Source organism: Fukomys damarensis, unplaced genomic scaffold, assembly GCF_012274545.1.
Source record: "Fukomys damarensis isolate Sample0158 unplaced genomic scaffold, DMR_v1.0_HiC HiC_scaffold_29, whole genome shotgun sequence".
NCBI lineage: Eukaryota > Metazoa > Chordata > Mammalia > Rodentia > Bathyergidae > Fukomys > Fukomys damarensis.
Genome location: NW_022900941.1, coordinates 7,281,999 through 7,293,572, shown reverse-complemented (window position 1 = coordinate 7,293,572; position 11,574 = coordinate 7,281,999). Strand labels below are relative to the sequence as shown.

The 11,574-nt window shown below is 43.9% G+C and overlaps 1 long non-coding RNA gene across 1 annotated transcript; it reads left to right on the top strand.

The window, feature by feature from the left end:
• Window positions 1-4,924: 4,924 nt before the first annotated feature.
• LOC104867804 lies at window positions 4,925-9,549 on the top strand. Its single transcript, XR_781859.1, has 3 exons — window positions 4,925-4,990; window positions 6,689-6,829; window positions 9,489-9,549. It is a non-coding gene; the product is annotated as an uncharacterized LOC104867804 (long non-coding RNA).
• Window positions 9,550-11,574: the final 2,025 nt, after the last annotated feature.

The window sequence follows — 11,574 nt, the reverse complement described above, 5'->3', positions numbered from 1 at the left end:
TGGCTGCTAGAGGACAGTTTGTTTAGAAGTGGATGGGGCATTATGGCCTATTTCCATGCACTCTTTGTTTGGCTATTTTACTTCCATTTTGTAATGGATACATTTGGAATTGAAGCCCAGCTCATGTTAGTTGCTCCTTCTCACCCTGATGGTGAACCCCAAACTGCTCTTTTGAATGATGTTGCCTACTATTGTGGGTGAAATTGTGTCTCTCAACATTCATGATTCAAGATCCTCATCCCTGACATGACGGTATCTGGAGATGAAGTGATTAGGAGGAAATTTGGTTTAGCTGAATTCTTGATGGGGTCAAGAAAATTTGCTTCCCTTTTTTCTCCACCTGTGTGCAGCCAGGAAAGACCATGCAAGGTCACAGAAGGAAGGTAGCCAACTGCTAGTCAAGACAGTCCTCATCAGATGGTAATCTTGCTGGCATCTTTATCTTGAATATTTAGTCTCCAGAACTGTGGGAAAGAAATAAACTCCTATCTTTTGGCTAGTCCATGGTATTTGGTTAAGGCAGCCTGAGTTGACTAACATACCCACCCCCAGACTCTACTAGTAATTACTGGATAAATGACAGCTATCTGTGACAAAATGCTGCAAAGCTCAGTTCTTCCTGGGAGTTTGGCGTTAGATCAAGAGAGAGTCAGTGTCTCTTCAGGTGGCTTGAGCCTAAAGTAGACTTTGGGACTGCAGTTAACCATGTGCTGGGCCTCAGGAAAGCCAATCTGATCAAAGAGAGAGAAGAAGATGCACAAGAAAGAGAAATGAAGGATGGATAGCTGGTATTGCCTGGGATCCAGAACAAAGCCTTTATGTGGCTGCTCCTCTTCCTGAGACCCAGTTACTTTCTTGATTTTGGGTTATTCCACTCATTAAATCTTAAGTATATCATATTTGCAAATTTGTCTCTCCCCTCACCCTGTATTGATTAAGCTAGCTTGAATTCATTTCTTTTATTTGCAAGAAAACAAAAATTCTCAAGTATGCTCTCTTCTCCCATGCTTCTCCTTTCTGGTAGTTAGCTTTTGGTGCTTCTCAGTTTTTTTTTTTAATAAGGTGATTCAGAGTCCTTTTTGGGATGAAGTAGATCATGAGTATCTGAAAAGAATCCAGATATTTTCTTCTGAAGTTAAGTAGGAGCTGCTGGTGTGGATCAGGAAGCCTCTTAGGTGCCAGAGATAATAAATAAGGCATGAGACCTGGGAGCATTCTAGGCCATAGAGATGTTGGTGGTTGATATGGGGTTGCTTTGATGGTATGGATCTATCTCCTGTCACAAGGGACAATTAGGTTGACCCATCATGACTTGTTAAAGGACATTATTAACTTTTTCCTAGTTTGCTCTTGTTTTGCCAGGAGTTTCAGATTGGTGAGTTGTTTGTGTTTTTTCTTTGGAACACGCCATGAATACTCTCAATTACTGCTCTAAACAATTGTGATTGCTTTGTTGAGGATTTACAGAAGTACTTACATTTCTAAACATCCTTTTATGCCTCTCCATTTCTATGGTAACCTAGATAGGCTGCTCAGTACACATGGGTACCTCTTTGAGAAAACCTGATAGAAGAAAATCTGAATTTACAGAAGAGATAAATAAGAGGGTGCCTATTCACATGGTTTTATAGAGGATCCACAGATAGCAGCATCCCCTGGCGCATTCAGTGTCTTCCCTTTTCTCTTTCCAGATTGTGAACAATGTCTTACACATAATGGGCTCTGAATGGAAACTCTGCTGATTGATTGATGAGCCGTTTGGGTAGGAGAGAAACGTGAAGCTAGGGTTATAGTTTGCTGCTGCCAGTTGGAGATAAATCAGAATGGAAGAGAAAGCATCTTTGAGCAGATAGCCACAGTCAGTGGGGAAAAGGAGCTGGATTTTTAAAAAATGTGATTTACATAGTTTTTCAAAAGTTGCTTACTGCCTAAACTAAACTGTATGTGCACTTTTCACATCAGTTCCCCAAGCCCCAGGGGCCCTTGCTTGGGTCAGAGAACTGGGCAATCAAAAGAGAGGTAAACGTCTATTCTACTTTCAAGGAGGGACCTAGTATTTTTGCAAAGAGGGTTAATTTTCATTTTCCAGGCTGAGCTCCTCCTGCAGAAGCACTGTATTTTATAAACTTGAGATCCCCCCAACCAGCAGAGGGAGCAAGGGTTGCCTGGGTTGCCTTCCCGCTGGGCACCTGCACCAATTAGCAAACATCCCCTGGCTCTGATAAGGACAGGAGAGGAGAATTTATTATGAGAGAACAGAGTTTCTTCTTGAACTCCAAGGGCAAGAATGCTTCTGGACCTCAAATGAGGTAAATCCGGGAAGGAAAAGTATATAGAAGTATATAGAGCTTTTGTCCTCACACCTCTGTCTTTTTTCTTCAGATCCAACTTTTCCTGCCTCTGCATGCACGCGGAGCATATCATGCAGGAAGCCATCCATCCAGGAGTCCCAGAGCAGTATCAACCTCAACTTTTGTGACAAGCCCAATAACTTGCTTCTTGTAATAACAATTTCTGAGAAACGTGGTTGTTAAGATCTTCCAGTAAATAACTTCAGAGAGTGGGTTCAAAATGAACTCACCAAGCACCATTTGTGTGCCTCTCCCTGTAGTAGATACTGAGAGATAAAATAAGTAATAAAAAGCTTCCTTCTGTGAGCTCTTTGCTTAGCTGGGTTTTAGATTAGTAAAGAGCTTCACAGTGGAAATTACCAGGACAGAGACAATCATAAGTGTTTAGGGGATTGAAAGGTGGAGGCCTGGCATTTCTGTGTGCATTTATTCATTCAACAAACATTCACGAGAGCTTCCTGTGGTCAAAATGGCCCCGGAGTCTGGAACTACTAGAGCAGATGTGACAGACAGGGCCTCAACAGTCGGGGCATTTTCCTTCCAGAGGGGAGGTAGAGCACAGGACAGAAACAAGACAACTCGAGACAGTGGTGAGCATGGAATGGAGGGGAGGAAAAGGTTGCTGTACGTAAGAAGGTCAAGAAACTGAACTAAGATCCTTCCATGGGGTCCGCCTGGGGGCTGACATCACCTGGGATGACGGGGAACCCTGGGGTAAAAAGTATACTGGGCAACTGCCCTCAGTGACTGTGTATTAAGCTTTGTAATGACAACAGAACTTCACAGAGTGACATGGACTCGGATGGTGACAATGGAGGGCTGGGGCGGAGAGGGTGGGGAAGCCGCCATGTGAATGACGCGTCACATCACACTGAAGAGAGGAGATGAATGTGATTGCAGCAGTGGGGATGCTAAGCATGAAAGCCACGGGGCAGGATGAACTTGAAGTGTGTGAGTGAGAAACGCAAAAGGTGGGGGATGGAAGTGTAAGACATGAACGTCAAAGACGGTGTAGGGGCAGCCCGCCGAATCTTGTGTGGTCTTCTAAGCTGCGGTCAGGACTTGGGTTTTAAGTACAGTGGGAGTTACTGAGGTGTTTGTCAGAGTTGGCCTAACTAGTGTGGAAAAATACCGCTCTGCTACTGGGTGGACGGTGGGAGGTGGAAGCAAGAGACCAGCCTGTTGGCTCCTGCCATGCCCAGTGGACAGACAGTGATGCTTGGGATTAGAGGGATGAGAGACAACTGCCTAGACTGGAAACGTTCTGCAGGAAGAACCAGTAGGATTTACAAATGAATTGGAGAGAGGGGGTGAAGATGAGAGAAGAGGCAAGGATTTAATTATCGGACTTGTAATCAAGCAACTGTAGTGCTGTTTATTGAGAAGTAGAAAACTAAGGGAGGAAAAGCATACATGGGGTATGGTGGGGTGACAGTTAAGAATTCTGCCTGATCCCATTGAAAATGAGGTTTGTTCTGGACATTTGAATGGGGGTGCTGGGCAGACGGAGGAGACAAGAGTGGTTTTCTGTATCAGCCCTACCTCGTGGAAATACAGTGTAACAAATGTAAGCCACATGTGTGACTCTTAAGATCCCAAGAAGCCACTTAAAAGGATAAAAAGAAAACATATAACATTAGCATATATGTTATGGCTTGTGTCTGGATGTCCCCCAAAGCCTCATGCAGTCACAAGTGGGGCTTTGTGGAGGTAGCTGAATCAAGGGTGTGTGATTACTAAATCAGTCCACTGACTGGTTTGCCATAGTTCTAGGTAGGATGGAGGGTGGCCCATCCGGGGTGTTGAGTGCAACCTGCTCCAAGGGAGAGTAGCCTGGAAAGCTATAAGGGATAGAAAGTGGGTTGTTGTTTGTCACTTGTAGTGTGCTGCCTTCTGCTTGCCTGTTTCTCCTCTGCAGTGCCTCTCTGCTGACTATGAACTGAAACCTCTATAAACTGTGAGCTAAATAAACCTTTTCTCCTTTAACTTGGAGTGTCAGGAATTTTGTCTCAGCAACACGAAAAGGAACTAAGACTATATATCTAAATGTGTTATATATCTAAAATATAGTCTTAGCATACAATCAGTATAAAAGAGCTAGTGGGATATTTTATACCTTTCGATGCTGTTCAAACACTGGTGTGTGTTTCCCACTTCCAGTTCATCTCCATTCAGCATTTCCAAGGCTCATTAACCACCTGTTGCTGCCATATTTGGCAAAAGAGTTCCAGAGAAAGTTGACTCTAGGGATTTACATTGGGACTTGTGACGATATAAGGTGTGAAATTAACTAGGAACATCTAAGGAGAATAGATGGAGAATACCAGTCAAGAGTGAGCTCCAGGGCCCTTGAAAATTGGCAGGGGGTGGGTGGAGAAGGATGAACCCACAGAAGAGACTGGGATGAGTGGGCAAACATGATGGCAAATAACACAGATTGTGAGGACCAAGGGAGACGGGAGACAGTGATGCCAGCATTCTAGAAGGTTCCAAGATGGAGTCTTGAAGTATAGTCAGACAAAAGAGGGGAACAGGGATTTCTAGATACTAGAGACAATGAGAACAAAGGGTGAAAGAGACTAGAAAGGTGTGGACTTTCTGCTGAGAGCTGAGGAGGACTGCAGAGGATTTGTAAGAGTGTAGGTGTTGGAGTCCAGAATCTTGTGTCCTTTCTGAGGACTCAGAGATCCATCTTTTTTGGTCAGGAGTCTTGGATTCACACCATGATAGCCATGCTCACATGCACCAGACTTGCCCTTGTCATACTGGGGTCTGACATAGCACCTTGATACCAGGGCATTTCCTTGCTCTCTCTCCAACTCAGGAATACAGAGCAAGAGAGAATCATGGCATCATACGCAAACTTCTTTTACTTTTCTAAAGTTTAATTTCCATTAATAATGAATTGCTTTCTACCTTCCTCATAGGTAGTTGCAGCATACAGGGGCATCTCAAAAACAGCTGAGATCTTCTGCTGTGGGCCATGGGTCCCCTTGTGTGTGTGTGGGGGGGTTTTAATAAAAAAGGGGCAGCACTGTATTTTCATTTGAGAGCAACAGCAGGCAGCAGTAAGATGTATGCTCTGCCTGTTGGTCATAACCCCTCTGTTGGTCAGTTACTCTGCCTCATAGTTTCTTTTCATTGTTTTATCTTTTCATTTCACCCTCTGTAATGAGTGGATCAAAACCTGTACCCTCTTCTGTGGCTCAGGATTCCTGTACAGCCTTCTTTGTAGGCAGATTATCAAATAACACTTATATATGCCAAGCACATGCATTGCAGATTACACCAAGAGCCAGAGAAGGGTGTGAACTGAACAAAAAAAGTGGGCGCTCCCCCTGTATATGTCTATCTAATCAGCCATAAAGAAATGGTGTACCACAGGCAGCCACGAGAACCATTGTGTGGGAAGATGTAGACATCCGGGTGAGTTAGGCTCCGGGAAAATCTGCTGGAGAGGTGCCAAGATAAGGGTGGGGATGGTGTGGTCATCAGATTTGCTCTTCTATGCATAGGCCCGAATCTCACCACTGGAACATATCTATTTGGATGTGTGCTGCTCAAGGGAACCTTGAGATGTCAAGACCAAGATCACTGGCTCCATCTCCATTCCTTTATCCATTTATTTATCTGAGTTTTCAGTGGTTGAGCATTTACTCAGGTGCTGCTTGTTTAGTGATTAAAAGAAAGAAACATGCAGTCTCTACTTTTATAACACATACAGTCTAATGTGGAAGAGACCGATATATGCAAACGTACTAGTAAGTAGATTATTTGAAATTGGAAAAAGGCATAAGAGGAAGTGGCTAGGTTGCAATAGAGAGAACTGCAGAGGTATCTATGGCCTTTTGGAGCAAGTGACATCTAGTCTGCTGAAGTTTACTTACTGCTTACTGGCCCCAGAAGCCTCCTGGCCTTGCTTAGCTGGGTCAAAGTGGGCCAGGAGGGAAAGGAGGAGCCAGCGTGGTGGACGGCAGACATTGCAGTCAGACTCAGCTGACCTAGGCAAGCCCTGGAGTGGTCACTTAGCCATCTAACCTGTTGTTTCTGTGAAGAGAGAAAAATCTGTTAGACAAGATTCCCTGGCGAGGGAATATACTTTGAAAATGACATTATACTATGTATGCAATGTAATAAAAAATATGGTGAATGTTTAAATTTAAAAAAATTATCAGTAAAAGACACTTGCCATTAGTTCTCAAATACTAAAAACCCCAAAGTAGTCCCCCTTACTTTGAGCACACTTACCTCACTGTTCCTGGCAATATGTCTTTTACTATAATAGGTTTTCTTGGAATTGAAGCACTCGCATAGCTTCTGATCTTTGTACTTTGTAGGTGTAATCGCATATGCAAATGATATGGTTGTGTCAGCTCCGTGGTGCCAGGCATTGGCGGTGACTGAGTGGTTTGCAAGACAGAGTCTTACTCTCAAGTCCTCCTGGTCTGACACAGAAGCTGCAGCAAGGCAACCACAAGGTGAGAGCGAGAACCTGAAGAGCTTCCCCAGTACTGTCCCTAGGCGCCGATGGTGGAAGGAAATTCTGGAAGAACCAAGCAGAGTGAGGTTTCCTTGATCTACAGCCCTCATTGCTCTTTCTGCTTCCTGAAGAAGCCAGGACTCTAGTCTTGGCTGACAGGATGCCAGATCCTAGGGATGATGGTCTCCTGCTTCTCCGGCCCCTCTGAACTTGTCTGTGGCTTTGCGTTGTATCTGTGCCTGGTTAACCTGTGATCTTCAGTGTTTTTCATCTTGTTTTTGGTGGAACCCTGTTCTTCCTCTGAGGCACTACTCTCACAATATTCCCTTACGTCTGTAGAGAGCGTTTCTTAACAAAGCCTCCTGGAGGGCCCCTTCTGCACAATCTTCCATCCTCACAAGGAACCTACAAAAAATCACGTAGGAGGTTCTCCAAATATCATGGGCACTAGATGAACCCTGAAAGTGCCTTCTACTTCTTTACCTCAAGCAGCAGAAATTTCTCAGCCTCGACTATGGGTTAGAATCAAATGGAGATTATTTTTTAAGAAAATAAATTATTTAGTTCATGACCTAGAGCTACACTTTCCAATGCAGCAGCCACTGGCGACTCTTGGCCAACTGAAATGTGGTAAGTGCCACAGTTAAAATGAGAATATTTTTATAAGAAGAAAAGTTGCAAAGAGGAAGGGGAAATGGGAGGGGTAGGGGAAAAGAAAGACAGGAATGGAGTTAACCTGAACAAAAGAAAAAATGAAAACAAAGTCTGTAGATAGGGAAGGGTGGAGGGGTTGAAGGGAGGGCAGGGGAATGGGAAAAAATAAGAACCAAGATGGATTATGTAAAGGTGCAAACTTCCACTGATGAATGTCATTATATTGTATACCTTCAATGTACCAATGAAATTACTTAATTAAAAAATGAGAATATTTTGACACATCAAATTTAATATAAATTATTAAAAAAATTTGAAAGAAAACAGCTTAGTGGAAATAATTGAAATTTGATTGTACAGTACCATTTAAAAATGTGATTATTGCTCTTTTAGAGACCATTAGGAGCTAAAGCAAATAGAAAATTCAAGAAATAAATCTGATCAGCTCCAGGCACAGCTAGTTCAAGGGAGTGTCGTTGAGAGCTGGTCCCTTTTCCCATATGTTAGCTTCCTTTTCTCCACTAGGCGTTGTTCTCATGCCCACTGGATAGTGACAAGGCTGCCTTCAATGCCAGACCTTCCTAGGGAGGGTTGGGCACTTTTCTCACAATGGTTTCTCAAAAGTTCTTGGACTCACTCGTTCAGATTCCAGGGAATGAAAAGATAGCAGGAGGGTAGGTAGGAGAGCTGTAGTCCCAGATTCTGTGGAGGCTGAGACAGGGATTATTTGACCCCAGGAGTTGGTGCCAAGTTGGACAAGAAAACACACATACCACACACACACACAGTGTGGGGTGGGAGAAGCTACACTACAGACATAGATCCTAAAGATTCTAGTGAACTGGGATCAGGAGAACCCTTTCCGTGAGATGGGCAGCCCTGCGAGTCTGTACCCTATTGTTCCTTGCATATGGCAGGTCTCTGTTTCCCCTACAGTTTGGGTTGAAATACAGCAGCTCCAAAGCTAAGGTTGAATTTACAAATGGCTTTGGATCCAGAGGGAAGGGTGGGACATATTTTTGTTTTTTTCTGATGCACTTCTTTTGAAGGTAATTGGTGAGGATGGTAATTCACATTTGAAATCAATATTTTGGGAGACTTAATGGCAACATGACAGTTGTGCATTTGTGGATCTCAAAAGGGCAGCTCTCTGCAAATCAGAGAGGATAGAGCAAAAATCAGTAATTTGAGGTCTTGCTTGAGAAGGAGCAGTCAGAGAATTTTAATGAGGAGTGAAGCTGCTGATAGGGTCTTTCTTTCAAGCTAGTTTTTCTTCTAAGACTCTCGATAGCAGATTCAGGGTGCAGCTGTTGAAAAGAAGGTTCATTAGTTAAAAAGCTGCAGTGACCTCCCTTTGTCTGCAGAAATAAATTATTATTTTTCAGTAAGATATGCAAAACCCTTTACAATCTGGGCTCTCTTGTAGTTTCTGTTCACTTTCCTATGAATATCCATTGTTCTTTGGGTGTTGCTTATTTTCCAACACTTATTCAAAGTGTGACTAAAACCACACTGCTTCCTCTGTCTGTCTGTTGCCGGTCATGAGGAGAGAGCTTTATGGGTTCCCACAGCTGAAATGTGACATTTGAGTTGCTGGGAAAGAGGCGGAGAGCATATCGGATTAGCCTTGAAAGGAGCCTTGCTCTGGGATAGACCCGTAATTCACTGTGTTGCAGCGTTGGCTTATTTTTCTGTTTGGCTCTCTATTATTTCATGTAGAGAAAGGTGCATGGTCACTGCAAGTACATGGTTCCCGGAAGTTTCAGGACAAATACTTGAAGTAGGTATTAGTAACCCATGTTCCCTGGGAGCAGCTGGGGCTTCAAGAGGTTGTGTCTCTCCCCACAGATCAGAGTTGAACCTACCTTTACCTAACCCTGGAGAGTGCACTTCCTATTTCATTTTCCTCCTTGAACTTTCTCCACCTTTTTGGGCCAGAGAACATTTCACTGTTCCAGAGTCAGAAACTTCCCAGGTAAACCCCATCTTCCTCTTAACTCTAGGATCCTCATCAGAGCAGCAGGACTTCTCTCTCCTCTTCAGTATTCCAGACACAATCCAGTGGAGACCAGGGGAGGACGGTGAGGTGGAGGTCGGGTGGGGATAGTGTCATATGCCTGTGGTGCTTTTCCTAAAAGCACATGGGGTAATGCATTGTCTAAGCAGTCCTCTCTTGGAATGAAAAGGCATGCTCTCCTCCTGCAAATGAGGAGGGGTCTGCATTCTGCTTCACATTTATAGTTAAGACTCTGTCGACAAGACTGTCCACAGAATTTTGCATCTACTGCTCTGGGAAGGAACACATCGGTTCCCTGGAGGGAGATCCCAGATCATTGCAGCAAATGGTGTTATGCCTGATGCCTCTGCTGTGAGTAGCAGCAAAGCCAAGGGACAGTCAAAGGCAAAATTAGCTCAAGTGTTGCTGGCTCAAATAATTTCTTCTTAGTGGAATGACTGAAACATGGTAATTTAGCAACTGACAACCATTTTTCTGGTAATAACTGGAATAATAATTCATAATTAAAATAGTCTGTAATAAGAGATCACATTTAAATCAGATGCAAAACATTTACCCCCTATCTGTACCTCTTAATTCTTTTATTCCCACTGACTCATTTGAAATATTTCTCATTTCTTTTATTTTTTCCTGCATAAGGATGAAAAGGGCTATTTTGCCCTTGAGTAAAAATAAGTACAATTTCCTCACAGTAGGCTCACCAACAGTTCACTGTTGACTTAGCACAAAGGCCAATTAATAGACAATCACCATCATTTCTTAATCTTGAGTGCCTTGTACTGTGTGGGCTGTGTGTTGAACTGGAGTTGGTCCAAGAGGGACCAGTCCTGGGCTGAGTTGTTGTTCTTTTCAGAAGCGATGCCTAACCTAGGGGGAGAGATGCAGCGAGGCAGGGGGCAGGTTCCTCTGTAGCCTATCGTGTCTCCATCACTTTGATGGAGACTTTTAGGTGTAACAGCCCAAGCTTTGAAGGAGACCATGATTAAGCTCTTGCTGCAGGTGCCCTGAGCCTCCCAGGGTGAGCTTCTTTTGAGTTACAGGGACCTCTTGTGGGTGGTGTGGCTCTGAGGCAGCATGGGAATCTGAAGAAACAGTTAATGCTGCTTCTCATTTCTAAGGCAACTCTGAACACCAAAGATGTAGGGTCCTGGGAATTTATTTTCAACATTAATGGAAATAATTTGTGAAAACCATTTCCAGCTGTCCATGCTCATGGACCCCTCTGTTTTGTGCTGCCTACACACATTTAACTAATCATTTTTATAGCAGGAGCAACTTAACTTTAAAAGGGAACAAGCTATATGCTGAAATGCACGAAGAAGCTGGTGCTCTGGGTGTCTCTCCCTGCAGAGGACTCTGAGAACAGGAGTCGATGCCTAGGCAGACTGTCACCCTGGCAACCTCTCCTCTCAAGGGGGAAACTGGGGTGGGGTAGTGGGAATCTGAGCGGGGGGCACCAGTACTGCTTTTCTCCAGGGTAGAGACCAGCTGCGAGGAGACGGAGAGGAGTCAGAGGGACAGGAGTGAGATTCCTGTTTCTCTCCCCAGTATACAAAATATTGGGGTCTAGTGAAGAGCATACAAGGATTATGGTCCTCTTAGATTTTTATAAATCCAGGCCCATTTGAAGACTGATATCTAAGTTAAGAGACCCCAGACCCAGTAAAGGACTTGGGTGCAACTTCTTCATTTTCCAAATCCCTATAGTAGGAGTAGGCAAGTTTCCTACCCAAGTCAACTGCTTCAGCAGAGGTTACAGTTGCAGTTCTTAGAACCCCAACATTTGGAGCCCCAGCATAATGCAGCACTCCTAGGAGGAGCTGGACATTTCACTAGGACCCCTGTGGACCCAGAAAGTCTGACCAGTGCAGTACTCAGGGACGTGTGAGAAAGGAGTGGTCACAAAGCACAAAGAGACCCATAGCAGACATCTGGTGTACAGCAAAGATGTCTGGACAATAAAATAAGAGACAGGAAGGACCGGGGTGAAGTGTTACTTTCTCCTGCATCATCAGGGAAAGCCTTTTTAAAAAGATGACATTTGAAAAAAGACTAGAAGGAAGTGAGAGAGA